Consider the following 15673-nt stretch of genomic DNA (forward strand, 5'->3'; position numbering starts at 1 on the left):
GGAGGAGGAGGAGGAGGAGAAGGAGGAGGAGGAGGAGGAGGAGGAGGAGGAGAAGGAGGAGGAGAAGGAGGAGGAGAAGGAGGAGGCGGCGGCGGCGGCGGCGGGGAAAACGAATAGGGAGTAGGACGGGGTATAAACATACGTTCACGCGTACATGCATATATTTGAATGGATGTGTGTCGATAGTGGCCATATACACGTTTCGTCCACCGCGTGCGAGGTCGTACAAAAAAGTGACACTGATATGTTCTCGTAAACGCAGGGAACGTCCAAAGGAAAGTTCACTTGAATAAGTTATCATTTTTTCGTTATATAAATATTTTCGCAAATTCTGTCGGTGCAAATAGTTCACGATGACGTTTGGGCCGATCTATTACGCGTTCTTCAAGAAGATATCCGTAATGCGTTGCAATACTGCCTATAGCAATAGAACTGTTGTTCTTATAGTTGTTGCCGGTGTCGTAGCTCTAACTAACCAGATGGTAAGACTGTTTGGAAGGCACCTGAGTACGGTCGTATATGTACACACTATCAGCATCCCCAAGGCCTGCTATAATAAACATCCAGTAGTTCGACCTGGTCATTATATTCGTTGAACGACCAAATAATGTAGTAGCTTAAAGAGAATGAAGGAAAAGGGCTAAAGCTGTTTCGAGATCTCAACGCTCCTAAATGCTTGCAAGCCTTCAATTTTTACTTATACTTCTTTAAAAGTATTTACTCATGTTAGTTTTTGTTCTTTCGTTTTAATCTTTTCTTATTCCTCTAACCGTTCTCTATTTTAAAAAATACTTCACTGCGTCCCCCTGAGCCATTAACGCTTCTGCTTGTGTTCGTGCTGCTTCTGTTGTAAAGCATTATCGTTCATATGGTCAGACTGTATGAGTATCTCTCCACCTGATATTTTTCGTTTAACGTGTTCCTACTTTTCTTCGGTGTTCTCGTTTGCTTCATTTCCTGTAGCAGCTCGGCAAGCATCCCAACCCAGCATCTAACCGTCTGTATGTGTTCAGCATCGACCTCTCACTCGTTAGATCTTCGATCTGCTTGAGACAACAACGACAAAAGAAAAATGGTCGCTCACACGAAAGAGCGACTTCTAAAGAGTTTTGGCTGATGCCTTGGCCGGTAACGAACTGTCAGTTCACTCGGACAGACTTGTTTCACCACGAACTTTCAATGATGACGGTGACGTCGTCGTCATTGTTGTTGTTGTTGTCATGTGGCTGTGTGACCTCGCTGTATGCTGTGCTGTTTTTGTTGTTAATATTGCTTGTGTTATTAAAATTTCGACCCCATTTTGACATTTTGGTTTCTGTTTATGACGAACGCTACGATTGTCAGCTCGTTGGTGATGTTTCGTTTGGCAGTATAGGAATGACACGACGCGACGCATGATGGCTCGCCGCGCTGTTTTTTTCTGCTGGCTACGACAGTAGAAGTAGTAGCGTTACAAAGAGTAGAAATAACAGATAACTTGCCGGCACAGAACTCCACCGCCTGTAGAGAAAGTTTCTTATACGTGTATGAGACCCTGTGGCCGCCCGAGCGACAGCGGCCACCGACCACCATGGATTAGGCAGCGAAAGAGAGGGAAAATGCAAACGCGACGTATTTGAGCGAGCTCTTTTGCTCTGTCGCCTCGAAATTAGCCTTATTTGACAGACAACCAGCCCCTCGAACGCTCTGCATTGCGAACTGACTGCGGCCAATTTAGAAACCGACGGATACAAAATAAGCATATCTTTTTCTTTCAACAGCTCAGACCTCAAATTTCCAAAGGCGCCACACAAGTCGAAACCTCACAGGGACGTTCCCGTATCGCCACGTATGGTCTATGAACACTTGATTGTATGTATCAATCGCGAGAAGAACGAAAGGTCGGATAGATAAACAGAGTTTACATCTAATTCCTCAGCTTCACAATAAATTGTATGAAATGTATTGAAAAGCACAAGAGCATGAGCGACTGACGGAGGCGCTCGCTACTCGTTGGGGAAAAGCGCGACAAGCCTATCCGTGGACGCTTCGTGGGCATCTCGACGACGTGGACAAAAAAAGGTTTGATACACTCCTTTTGTGATTCGACCGCTGCTGCAGCTCTGCCAGTTACTGTTTTTCGTGCAGCCGTTGTTACCGTTACCATGGTGAGATCGCTGTTGGACTCGATCACAGACGATCGTATCAGAGGGTGCAGTGTTGTACCTTCCTGATTGGCAGATACACAGGTGGAAAAGGCATAAAAGGACAGCGAATGTCCCCCAGTAGCAACAAACACAAACGCAAGCATTAATTGTATTTCTAAACTTGCAGAGGCAGCAGTAGTCGAAGGGCATAGCCACCACCAGCCGTTGGTTGCTGCCGCAGCCGTCGTAACCATTATCAACATTACCACTGAGGCAGTGTCCAATTGACACAAAAGAGTTCGACGTATTGTGACTCAGCCATCGGACGCATCAATGTGTCCTTGTTCGTTCGCATTACTGCTGGCTGGCCTTCAAATGAGTAGGGCTAAGTCAATTCAAGTCGATCAAACTCAGCCAAAGCAGCGGCGACGGATGTACTGATGGGCAACAAGTATTGGCCAGCGCTAGACTAGCTGATCATTGGTTAAATCGCGTGTTTCGCGAGGAACCAACTATTGGCAACGTCGGCGCAAACAAAATCAGACTGTGCCTAACACAACGGCAATCTCAAGACAGCCGCCGACCACTACACATGGACGTAGCAAGCGATCTGCACTGAGCTCCAGTAACAGCACGCTGGAGGAGAAGGGAAGAGGGTATTAAAGAGAAATGGCAACAACGAAGAGATGAGAACACCAAACCTTCAAATATACATTTTCTGTTTGGCTATATATATACAAGCGCCATGAGAGAGAATGAGGGCGGATCAATAACGTCACCAGATGAAGACTGTAGGTACGTAACAGAGAGTAGTAAACCGAACCTACCGTCAAGGGAAGCAACCCCAGCTACTGGCCGCCGCTTTTCGATTGGACCGGTCATGTCGTCCTCATCGCGACCCCCGCGAACATCACTTCCTGTTTTGTGACAACAGCAACAGCAACGGCTACCACTTCGCTATGCGATGCTGGAGTTCTCTCTGACGCTGCTGGCGCAGCTAGCATCGGGATCTTTTTTCTTCGTTTAGACTTTTCTGTCCTGTGCCGATATAGCCGCTGTTGGGTCATGTTGGCGTCTGCGTCTCTGGTGTGCGATCGCCTTCGCTGTTAGTATTATCGCCGCTGGTCGTACGAGTTGTTGTTGTTGTAGCCGTCATCCGCCGAAAATCTTAACTTGCGTCGTTGGCGGCAATAGCAGCGACAGCTGCCAGCTGATCCCAAGATGTCTCTGAACACTTGTCGTCATTCCTACGTCACCTTTGCGGTCTTATCGATGGTAGAACAATTGGGCTGCTATACGCTCTCTTCTTCGGTAACAAAGCAGGTTCATACATGTTCGTGCAATAGGAATTACGAAAATCTCAGAGCAGCCGAAGCGGCAGCAACAGAAAAGTGCCAGCGGTCTTTATGTGAATCCGCGCACAAGACAGGTCTCGGTATACTACATCGAAGCCAAACGTACATGTACATGTAAATACACCAATACACAGATGCATTTCATCAGGGTCAAGATATAAATCAGTTGGAATTTGGTGTTTATTTCTTTCCCATCGCCTGTTGCTTGCCGGCATTGTCGTCGACGTCCCCGTCTTCTGTCATAGTGGCTCCATCGCCAACAACAACTCACAACGAAACGCTAGACGACGATCGCGCACGACCCGTTTCGATCTCGCTTAGCTCTTTTTGCCGTCGTTTCTGCCGTTCCTGCGCCGTTTTTCAACTTCGGCCTGGACGCCGCGTTTCTATTTATACTTGTTCTTCGTCATTGTTCCGTCTTCGAGCTTGTCGATCTTTGGATTCCCGCTGCCAGGCTCTATTGCCCAATCGGCTCGTACGAACCCTCTCTCTTGTTTCTACTACGTGTTCGATGTTTCGTAGGAGGATCACTACAAACGGACCCAGGATCGAAACCATACACACTTATTATTGCGGTTACTTGAGTACACCGAGTGGCTGACTTGGCTTCACAAGGAACCGTTGCTACTAGTTGTCGTCGGCCACAGCGGTTCTCTCTCGTTATTAGCCCATATTTATCAATTTCTGTATCCCCCTGTCTCTCTGTCTTTCTTGATTTCGCTTCGTTTTAATAGAGTATAACAGCATGGGTACAATATAGTTTGTCGCACGTTCTGTTCGATACGTCAATCTTTGACTACATCTTCGCCGATATTGTCGATACCCCTTTTTTTTTCTATGGCGTTGTAGTAGGCACGGTGATGATAGCCAATTGAAGTCGCGTGCATCAGTATCGATCAATGACGATTTAGGAAACGGGATTCGTTATACACGTGGGTATTTCGCTAGGGTCAAACAGCAGGCAGACGGTCAACTATTGTCTAGGTGGTTAGCCGGTTCATTGCTGAGATTTCTATTGCATTGACTTTCGTCACCATCAACACGCTAATGGCACAGCAGCAGCAACAGCACTAGTTGTCGTTTATTAAACAACTGTGATGGCCCGCGGTCTTGCTTGGCTTCTCTACCAGTCGTTTCGGCGTCGAACTCTTTTGTCGTCATAACCATATTATTGTTCCAATTTTACCAACCAGCCATCATCGTTCGTCTGGCGTATTGTGTGGTTATCCTTTCCACTGCTGCTAGACGCTAGGTCCATGTACAACTGTTCTTCCTAGTCAGCATACAGGATCGATGGGAACGGTTTCGGTGACTATGACAACGATCACGATCAGTATGATCGTCAATAATTTTTCTTCATTTCTCTGTCTAAAAAGAGGTGAGCAATCGAGTCCTTGACAGACAATCTTTTGCCCCTCACTCTGCTAGCACAAGCCCGGACTATTTATTCATAGCTAAATCTCGTTATACTTAGCTCAGCCAACGCTGCTAAATGGTGTTGGCCAGCGACGTGCAGCAACAGATTCAATCATCGGCGTCGCTATCTTCGCCGCTTTTGCCGTTAACGCATGGGCCATTTAGCGTTTTAGTAAGGTCCAAGCAGTCAATCAGTGGCTTGGTCGCTCGTCATCGACCGTTTCAGTCATCATCGGGCCATCTCCCGTCGGCCCATCGGAGTCGTGACCGTGTCTACTTCATGGAGTTGTTGTTGTTGTTGCTGCTGCTGCTGCTGCTGCTATTATAGTCTACCATTAGCCTTACCGGCAATGTGTTTGAAAATGTTTCTCTATCCTTTGTGTTTATTACTGCTCGTGTGTGCGTGTGCTGTGTCGATGAGTGTATGCATGTTTTGTGTTGTTGTCTATTCGTGTCCGACGTTTCGTACCGACGACGCGGCAGTCGTCAGTATCGCTAGCCAGCCCATATCGGATAGATCATGGCTGTAAACGCGCCTACAGGCCGTGTGCGGCCCGCACAGCGCTCAACCTGTGTGGCCGCCGCTAGCCGAGCAGTATGTCGTTCGCTCGCTGTAAAAACTACAACGACCATTGCTGCTGCTTGGGCCATCGTCACCAGTGCTACCGCAACTAGTACCAGCTTCTCCATCGCTGTACTGCTACCAGCATCACCATGGTCATCCCACAAACCATCATCAGCAGGACCACAATCGTCATCGTTAGAGGTGAAGATCATCGATCTATCATTGCCACCCATTTGATCGGCAGACTCTAGCAAAAGCGGCGAACTACGCTGTCAGCAAATGGATCCACGGAAGAGCGACTGGAATGATAAAGCAGACGACGAGGAACCAAGTGGGAACGAAGAAAGGATAGACGTCAGGACCTACAAGCACATTCATATACATAAAGGAACTCAACAGGGATAGGTAGCGCATGCGAGTGTGCGTTTGCGTAACCGATACACACTCTCGAGGATAAAAATGCTCCTATAAACATCGTAGACAGCGCGCCTCTGTTATTCGCTGCTGCCGCCCCAAACGGTATCCGTCTGCGTATCCGTCAATTGTTCGAAAGATTTAAACACTATGCGACGAACTCATTCGGCTTCCATCTAACCATTAACGTATCTATCGATACCTGCTCCCATTTTTTTGAATAGTATATATACATACATGCATAGAGAAACAGTAACTGCAGCGTGTATAAAGGTTTAAGGGCAGGACTATAAGGTCGACAGGGAACCGACCGCCAGGCTGTTGCCAAAAAATCCAACGGTTTACCGCCCAACTGGGATTTGATGCGTTCGTGTTTCAACAAGGTAGTTCCGATGATAACGACGCGCTGATCAGTCCGGCCGACGTCTGTCTCTATCCGATCTATTCATGTGGGATCCATGATGGACCTACTGGTTCCGCTAGCTAGCCAGCCATCCTGGCCACCACAAATAACAATAATAGGCCGAACACGAATTACAGGTTTCGATACGAATGCAGGCGTTAGCGGCGGTAGTACATAGGCCGCAGACGATACAATCATAAATCTAGAATATTCACATCCATAAAAGAATAGCTTGTCAACGTGCTACATATACGAGCATCGATTTTCACGGCTAACGCCCCCGCTCGGCTATACTTACTATTGAAAATTATTTGATGATTATACTGTAACAGATTGAAAAAATTTGCCCATCAGCAAACGAAAACTGTAACTTTCTTATGACGGATAAAAGACCTTTGAATCTTTTCTTTAGAACATTCTATTCCCTTCCGTCTGTAATTGGAGAATCAATTGAAGTTTAAATAATTTATAACTCAAATCTATTTTATTGCTGCAAGTACTATTCACCGTTGGTGACATCTGACCGTACCACGGCCGGTCAATAAACAACGCCCAATCGCCGCTCTTCGCATGGTTTAATCCGTTTGCTCTTTGATCCACCACCCCTGAAGTATCAACAATTATGCCCCTCCATAGCTGCTCCCTTTACTCAGTCTTATGATTGTTGTCGTTCCGGCCTTCTACCGTCTTGATGACCATTCCAGTTGTATGGCTGTTGTTTTCCTGCGGGTGATGCCCGATGTTGTTAGTGATCTCTCTAGATTTTTCGGATCTCCTCTCTTGATCAGCGGCAGCTTCAAAATAGCACTGACCCGCTCTAGCTGCAGCTGCTGCGATACTCGAGATAGTTGCTACGATTTATTCCTGCCCCTGGCCTGTGTATTGTCGCCGGCGCTGAGTGCTATCTTGATGGTTGTAAACGCGCGCGGCCTGTCGCTTGTTGAACTGAAGCTTTCGATCAACACAAACGCGCTAACTAGTCCTCCCGTTGGTTCTTCGTCTGATCCGACCAGACCGCCATTCTATAGCAGCACAAAAAGTTCGTGTGCAATTTCGTTTTCTGCTCACTTCTTCGATATTTAACTGGCCACTCCAGTAGCTAGCCATCCCTCTTGTTTTTCCCGGGGCCAACTGATAAGAACAACCAGGACGACGACAACGATGCCAGCGTCGAAATCGACAACGAGTCTGACGACAGGGGTGCTACTGCGTACACGGTTTCTTTCGGCTCGTTGTGGCAGGACGGGTGTCTTCTTTGAGTGGTATCGCTCTTTCGGTCCTTCGCTCCACGCAGCCAAATAAAACCTCTACTTGTTTAACAATAAAATTCATTTATGACCGGGAGCAGCAGAAGTAGAAATAAAAGCAAGCAGACGGGTGTATCAGTTTCCCGTTCTCTATCAAAGTCGCACAGTCACTCTCGGTTACCCGCGCGAGTCGTCGTTACTCTCGCGTCTAGCAGCATACTTGCTGCGTACATAGGCTGACTCATGCACGAAACGTACCAAACCTGATGACGGGGACAAATAACACGAGACCGGACCTGTTATGGCTGTCCAATCGACAGCGACAACGTATTTTCTAGCAGCGCCATCACCGTGGTGTCGTCTGTCAAAGCCCTGTAGCTTTGACAACACCACTGACTGCTTACGAGATCGAGCTACCGCGGCTGTCACAGGGAGTGCCTCTCCACTCTAATGACTGCACAAACGACAACGTCGAGATAAACTGTCTTAGTTTGCTTTTGGTCACCGTCGATTCGGACGAAAATAAAAAGTACGGCAACAAACTTGATGCAAGCTCTCCCTCATCTCACCTTCAATACTTCAGATGAAAGAGCGCAATACAAGTACTTGCAGGGTTAGGGAGATAGATAAATATGGAGCACGGAAGGGGGAACGAATATATGTTAGAAAGAGTGCTTGCAAGGAATGCATTGATAAGGTTGATGACGACGTTTGTGTGGAAGTGTGGCACTAACAACACAAATAGCATCCATTCGTAAGAACAGATTGAGGAATAGTTTACTGTTTCTCGTTCTTTATTTTTACTGTTATCCGAAATGCTATGTTAGTCCCTTGACGAACCTTCAGCACGATTGTTCATACGAGAGATCGAACCAATCTCTCAGTATAGTGTCTGAGATACGGGTGACTGATGGCTGTTGACTCCCTACTTTTTCCCAGCAGCATGCGACAGCATCGTACATCTCCCGCATATGTGGCCAAACACATTCAGCACAACAGGGAGCATCATACAGTCAGTGCGAGGCCGTTTCAAGATGAAGATCTCTCAAAATTGTTCCAGATGTTTCCAGTTTCCGGAAAGTCACTATTGGTAGAAAAGGTCCAGTGGAAACTACTACGCTATTTGTGAGACGACATGGGGGATGGGAATTTGTAGAATGTCGACACGGACGCTGCTAAGCTGAACGTGCTGAAAATAATAAGGAAAGACAAACACACCACTCAAGTTTAGCCCTTTGAAAGAAAACACCTAATTAAGGGTCGATGTAATTGGTGCACTGGTAATTGTAGCTCGAGCGGCTAAGTGTAAGTGGTATTTTGCAAATTGTCAATATGACTACGCTTGACAGCGTAGCTAGTCATGATATCAAAAAGTGTCGGTAAGTAACTTTCAAGTTAACTTGTTCGTAAAAAACTGCTCTATTACAAGTCGATTGTTTTCGTTTTCGGCTAGCAGTTTCTCCCTGTTGTGATACGGGGATGTCCGTTTTGATCAAGGACTAATGACCAGAGAAAACACAAAACAATTTCTATGTTAAGAAGACAAAGTAGCCTCCAACCCATTAATCGAGCTACCTTAATCAATATTGCCGCTCGATAATCAGCACTTTTGCTATTCGCCTATATAGTTGCCATACCACTGTCGTTTAGTCCACTGCCACGATCTCATAGACATACAAACACGCACGTGCACGCTGGCGTACAACGAAGACCTCTCGGGACAAGGAGTGGCTTTAAACGAACGACTAGTAAATCGACCCGTCCTTTATGCTTCGTGGTTCTCTAGCTATGAGGTAGCTCACGCTACAGAAAGTCTTGCCATACACGCACACCCCCAGGCACACCCACCCATAGCTAACGAATCTGATGCCGAACTTCTGAAGAGACGCGAAGGACGGAAAAGTGAATGGCTATGACAGCGCGTTTCCTAGCGCTTCGTGGAGGCCTTGTACCGAACAGGGGTAAGCAGCAGCACAGCGGAAAAATACTATAACGGCAACAACGACAAGAAGAAGAAGAATTAAATGAAGATACTTCGTCCGACGCTTTTGGCTATCGAGTCGTCCAGCGAACAAAAATGTCGACGGCTTTAAGGAGGCTGTTCCTCAAAGCAGCTAACGTCAAAGCTAAGCCCCACGAGTTCGGTCCAATCTGGCCACCTCAAACTCGTGCTTAGCAGCGCGTGGACGAGGCACCTGCGAGCTGCTGCTGAGACGCGAGCCAACAACACTATCGGCAGCAGAAAAAATGTTCTCGTTACGAGTCATCGTGACCCGCGCTAGTGATTACGAGACAAGCTGCTGTAAGAGTATCAACGGTATGACAAACTGCCAACGACAAATGAAAACAATTTCGCATTCAATACATACGCTTGTATAGAACTTTACTCTATTACCCCACTGTACTCGCCAGCTCAAATTTAGCCATTTTTTTACCGCCATTACTCTTACCACTGAAGCTATTATTAACACCCGTGCATCCGCAGCCTAGTAAGCTGCTGTTTACCTACCTGTCTGTCCGTTCGCGTCTGCCGCTGTTGTCATACAGCTGCTCAGTTCGGCTCAACACTTGGCATGAAAACTTGTTCGTCTTTAGCACGTGAGTGATTTGTTAGCAGTGCTTTTGCTGGTGTTGAGCATCGCAGCTGATCGTACTGGCGGAGCCGTCTGTCGTGCGACATCCTTTCAAACGTAGGTTTGCTGGCTGCTCTGATGTCCCTGATCATCGGGCTCTGAACGGCTATAGGACATATTGCCTTACAGGATACCGGTGGCAGAAATGGCCGCAGCTCGCTAATAGCATAGTACCGCATAGCGTAACAGAGTCTAACGTTGTATGGCATATCTACGTGCATTGTATGCAGTGTTAGTCACTGCCGGCAAATAGACCGTTTGAATGGCTAAAAGAAAATGGTAAAGGACCATTTTCTACTCTTTACAATGGTATATGAGTGCGTGTTTGATTGTCTACGTGTATGTTGTGTCGACGTGCAACAGCGCCATATGTTAAAGTTCTCTACTTAATACTAGCATCAGTAGCATTGCTATCAATAATTGACTAGCAGACGCGGCAGCGTCAACAGCAGCGGAACAACACCACACAGCACTTCGTTTCTTTTTTTTTCATCTCTTACAGTTAGCCGCCGGCTGCTATAGTTGTCGTTATTTTATTTACCATTATTACCAAAATATCTCGGCTTTATATTACACACAAAAACACTTGCACAGTTAACAAACACCCCCTTTGATGTACATATATCGACGTGTAGCAGTGTGTGCAGTGGTAATTTTTTTTGTTACTAATCTATATCGTCGGGTGTTGTCCTGTATGATTCGATATATCAAGCCTTCTGGGTGAATGAAATGTGTACCACCATGTTGTAGAACAATGCTAATCATCTATATAGAACGTCGAACTAGGTAACATCATTAAAAACAACCGGAACAGAACCAAAGTTTTGTTTGATTTCGGATATTAAAACGACCAGCCAATGTATACGTATTGCCCCTGCAGGCGCCCGGCAGTCGTACGGCAGTTTTATCGTATTCAAGTGTGAGGTATTTCGATCGTTAAACGCAAGATATAATATTATTACTATTCAAACTTTTACTATTTTGGCTACATCCCTGGCTGCGGTTCAGCGACGGCATTTTCGTCCTATCGAAACGCTTAAAGCTATTGATAATCGAAATCTAGACTACCGCACGTATAGTAACGATACTGGTTGACCTGTAATGCCACGGTAAAACAGTGCTATGCCAATGGTGTGACGCCATCTTACTGGATACCCCGTAAAAGGTCCGGCGACTCGTTCAGTAGGCCAAAACGCCACACATACATATGTATAGTACGTCTCTAACAGCAACGGCCGGGGTGGCTGTAGGAACACGGTAGATTGCAAGTCAAATGTACACGTCTCCCCACCTATGCTGTAGTTGGTGTTCTCTTCTGCGACTTTCTTCTTTCCTCCGAACTTTCCCCTTACTTGTTTCTATTTTTTCATCTGCGAAGGAAAGAAGGAACGGTGCACCATTTTTAGGTATTCACTTCCTATGTCAGGTTTATTCCTATCTGCTCTTTTCGGTGTATCTCAACCTCTCGCTGTTTGGGCAGATTTAGCCTTAGCCCCCGGCCGTGGCAGCAGAAGAACACTGAAGGTGAATATGTAAAATGTCGTCGGTTGTCGCCATCGCCTCTCGTCATTTGCCATCTCATAAGATGACAATTGAAAATATACTTAGTGCGTATATTGTCTGGCTGTTGACCGGACCGGTCTGCCGTTAGTTCCCGGCGCCAGCCAGCAATCTACGGCTAGGTAAAGTAGCGGTGTTGTTTCGGTTCAGCAAAAAGAGAAAAGTTTCTACTTTTTACCTTCGTTTGTTTTCCAAATAGTAAAGAGTAGGCAGAGGCCCTTATGCTGCTCCTAACGATGCCGATGCGGATAGCAAATATCTAAGATCCGCCGCTGCGACAGTGGAACTCTGCAGCTTCTTCGCATCTCATTCCCCGGCTTTGGCTCGTCTTTATTGTTATTGCTTTCGTTTTCGTCTTTTTCATGAGCTGCTGCTGCTGCTGCTGGCGCTACCGCTGTCGTCACGCTAGCAGCTGTAGAAATGGCAGAGCGTCCGCGAAAACAGAGGATCTACGCACGGAAAGTATGTGCTGCCCTCTCAGCAGAAGCGACTACCGCGCCCGTTACTGCTACCATTGTCAGCCCCTTTTGCAGCTCCCCTGCACCGTTACTTTGTCGCGGCCGATCCCGACAGGATGACACAGCACAGCGCAGAACAGCCTCCGGCTCAGTCGCCGCTGCGGCCGAATGCTGCTGAATACGGAATCTGGCCGGCGGCTGCTGTTCCCATCGACGCGTGATCCTGATTTTCACCCACGAACGAAGAGCTCGCAGGCACGCGGGCCTGCAAAGCGGTCTGCTTGGCGCTGGACTACTTTACTCAGTCGCTAGTCGGCCTGGCTGGTTGGTTCCTGCAGAGAGGTCTTGCTTCTCCGAAAAACCGCCCTTTGCACCAACCGTTTCCCTCATGCAGCCTGTGGACGAGCTGTCGACGCGAGATGGAAATCTGCATTTCAAATTCGTTCAGCAGAGCAGCTGAAAGAAGACGGTACGAGAGAAGGAAAAGAAGCAGAGAGATTACGGCAAAGGGAATCTCTGCTTCGTTCGTTCGCTAGCAGCGTCGTCTGGACGGCAGGATTGACTCGTCCTGTGACCGTAAGTATCATCATGAGTGCTACCGCCACGAGCTCTTATCCCAAAAGCAGGCCAAGAGCAGGCAATGGAGAGCTAGTGAGCAATCTTGTCCTTTTGCGGTCCGCAGCAGTGGCCGGTCGACTGGTCACTTTAATGGTAGTGACGCTCAGACATAGACATAAGCCCCATACCTAACATTCGCAGCTTAGCATAGCCAGGCTTCGGCTTCGCACACATGAACCTTTCCCTTCACCTCCTCTTTCTCTCTAACCCCCGCCCTCGTTCAACTCCTGAATAGCTCCCTTCAGACGAAGTTGGTTGAAACTCGGCTCCGCTGAATAACGAAGGTATTCTTTTAGTCTTGTCGGCAGTGACTTCGAACGCTGAGAGGCTCAAGAAATGGAGACGGAGCAGGAGGCGCGTTTACCTGCCCCTTTACATGCGTACAATGAGTGACAGGCTGACATAGGCACACGGAGACAGATAGCTCTAGTACGTATGCTTAAACACATTGAACTATTATCAACAACAGCAACGCCGCCACTATCACCAATCCTATATAGAGCCGTTCTGTAGGGCATTCTTCGCACATCTCTCATTGGCAGTCGCTTGCCCTTGCAGTGCGTTCAGTCTTACTTGATCGAGCTATGAACTATGAACACGGCGACAAGACAGAACCACAGCAGTATAATGCGCGTGGTTTGGTCTCTTTTCTTTTCATTAGAGATAGCTTCTCTGACACTTTTTTTTCAGTTACGCTGTGTGTAGATTATAGATCAACACGGAACCAACTATGCGACACTACTAAGCATACTACGCTGCTGACCGTTGTATTAGCTCAGACTATAAGAAAAGCCGACCTCAGCCTAGGCCGAGAAGACTCAAAAGGTTAATATGAGGGTTCGGATTGCAAGTCACATGCGCACTAGCGTAGTTGTATGCAGATTCACGGTTCGCGGTTCAGCGCTCAGGAGCTCAGGTGGTCGGTCACATGTACATTCGGCCTTCATTCTATATACAGCTTTTGAGCTAGCTTTTTCCTATGAGGTTCGCAGGAGAGATCCTTCTACCAGTACTGGGGGTCATCTTAGTCTACTGGTTTGACCATACATACGCTGTTGCTGCTGTTACGATCCTCAATGCAATATTGCGGCTTACATAGATCAGAACGCCTCCTCGCTTTCGCCTCGGTCTTTCAGAGGTTGTCGGATTGGGTGAACTCAGAGACGCATAGGGATCGTTTTTGATCTGTGTCGAAGATAGTGAAGGTGCACTACGACGAAAATTCATTAGATAGGCAACCCTTACAGAATTACACAATGCGCAGTGGATCGCATACGTTTTGCATGCGGTAGTAGTAAGGGAAGCGGTTTCTCACATAACCTAACCTAACGTAACTTTAGTGGAATCCCAATCAAGTCGAACTGTGTAGTTATCTTCCTCGCCTTTTAGTATTGTGTAGGTAGTAGGTACGCAGGTAAGTAGGTAGGTAGGCAGGCAGGCAGGCAGGCAGGCAGGCAGGTAATGTATGTATAACCAGTACACTGCATGTATTCGAGCATACCCAGCTATTGTTATACTGAAACATATAAGCTAGCATACCAAGTAAATCATGGGATGATGCAGTCTGAAGGCAAGGTACATATGTTCTCACTAAATATATGTACATCACGTTTGTACATGTGTACGTATGCGCATGTAGTATATAGATGCATGCGTAAGATGAACTGGCTTACCTTAATAATTCGAATATGTATGTAGCGGTTTTCTGTCGGCGGCGTGCTCGTCGGCTTGCATCCTTCAGCCTATGGAAGGGCGGTACGAACGTCCTCAGCTGAGCGTATGAACGCATCGTTTTCGCTTTCGCACGCTCCCTCTCATCGGCGGGTATGGAACATGTAATAATAACGATGTTTGCCACCCCATAAACAGGAACAAGCATGACAACAACAACAATAACCACAACAATGAATGTCTACCGCAAACATTGCTATATAGAGCAGGATGATGTTGCTTAGACGAGCACAGGTCGGTATAAAACTCTGTTATTAGCTACAAGCTAAGTCCGGAGCTGCCGTTGCCGCAGGCAGGCAACGCAACGTGGGTAAGAAGTGGTTGGCCGAAGCTGCCATTGCAACCGTACTACTGCCGCTGAAAACTGTTGCTATCAGGCTACAAGAATACTGCAGTAACCATCATGTTTCCTGGTACGGCCCCCTCGTTTTCCAACAGCGAACTACAGCTGCACAGTCTTGTGCAGTGGACCGCAACTGAACATCTAGCGACCAGATGGTAAACTAAGTTCCGTCCTCAACGTTATAGACTACAGAAGCAGCAGTAACGGTGTGGATCACGGCAACAACCCGATAAGCAACGAGCTTGCTACAAACCAGACAGCCTTCTCGTCTAGCAACTCATATTAGTAATCGTAATGGACTACTACGTATAGATGTACCATAGTGCGCAATTTCCCAACTACAAGAGGCATTCAGAAGTAAGCATTGCGGGCTGAATTCAATTTTGTCTCATGTCACGCCACCGGCATCCTGTGGTGGTGGTGGTGGTCGTCGTTGTTGTTGCTGCTGCTGCTGCCCAGCGACTCGCTTCTACTTTTCTCTTATTGTCGCTTTAGGTGCGTGCGTTCCCTTGTCTTCTTTCGTCTTTATATATTTGTTTTTATTTATCTGCAGCTCTCTGTGCTGGTGTGACTCCGTTCTGGTGTTTGTACTTTCTGCGAAATACATATATTTCCGTTTCGAGTGCCCTTTAGACTAAACAACAATAGTACTAATAGAGACACCGAAAGATTCGTTCGAGTGCCTACGATCTCCAATCTGTGAAAGTGTTCAGAGAGCTGGGGGAATAAAAAAGCGCTAGTTGCCCTATATATATACATTGCCCTATATATGTACATTGGCTGATATAGGTACGTTGTCATATA

The 15673-nt window shown here is 47.0% G+C and overlaps 1 protein-coding gene across 2 annotated transcripts in view; it reads right to left on the reverse strand.

Moving 5' to 3' along the window:
- LOC111246499 (uncharacterized) overlaps positions 1–15673 on the reverse strand; it is a 119814-nt gene that overhangs the window by 84664 nt on the left and 19477 nt on the right. The window lies entirely within an intron of this gene.

This window comes from Varroa destructor, unplaced genomic scaffold (assembly GCF_002443255.2).
Source record: "Varroa destructor unplaced genomic scaffold, Vdes_3.0 BEIS01000003.1, whole genome shotgun sequence".
NCBI lineage: Eukaryota > Metazoa > Arthropoda > Arachnida > Mesostigmata > Varroidae > Varroa > Varroa destructor.